Here is a 680-nt window from a genome sequence, read left to right on the forward strand (position 1 = left end):
GATCACAATGGGTGTTAGTTTCAATTAACACTCTCAATGTAGCCATAAATAAATATGCCCCTTTAAAGGGCAGCTCCTATATACCAACTCCAGAAAAAATAGTTAAAAGGAAATCAGTTATAAATGTAAAAAATGAATATGATGATAAATGTTTTTTGTGGTCAATTTTAGCTCATTTATATCCAGTTAAGCATGATCCGCAAAGAGTAACAAAATATAAAAAATATGAAAATTTGTTTCTTCATAGTCATATAGATATTGAGTATCCGATGGAAGTTAGTAAGATTCCTAGTTTTTTAAACAGCGTTAATGAAAAAAATTTGATTGAAGGTGGATTATCTATTAATGTTTATTATCACGTTGAGAATTATAATATAAACCCCCTATATGTAACGAAAGATGAGAAAAAAGTACATATTGATTTATTACTTCTGAAAGACGAAGATAATACACACTATTGTTTAATAAAAAATTTATGGGGGTTAGTTAGGAGTCAAATTACGAAAGATCATAAAAAGAGATATCTTTGCAGAATGTGTTTAAATAGTTTTCAAACTGAAGAAAAATTGTCAAATCATAAGAGTTACTGTGCATTAAATAAGACATCACGGTTGAGAATGCCGAATATAATTAATAATATTGTTGAATTTAAAAATTTTAATCATAAAATGAAAGTACCT

This window comes from Acyrthosiphon pisum, chromosome A1, assembly GCF_005508785.2.
Source record: "Acyrthosiphon pisum isolate AL4f chromosome A1, pea_aphid_22Mar2018_4r6ur, whole genome shotgun sequence".
Lineage (NCBI taxonomy): Eukaryota > Metazoa > Arthropoda > Insecta > Hemiptera > Aphididae > Acyrthosiphon > Acyrthosiphon pisum.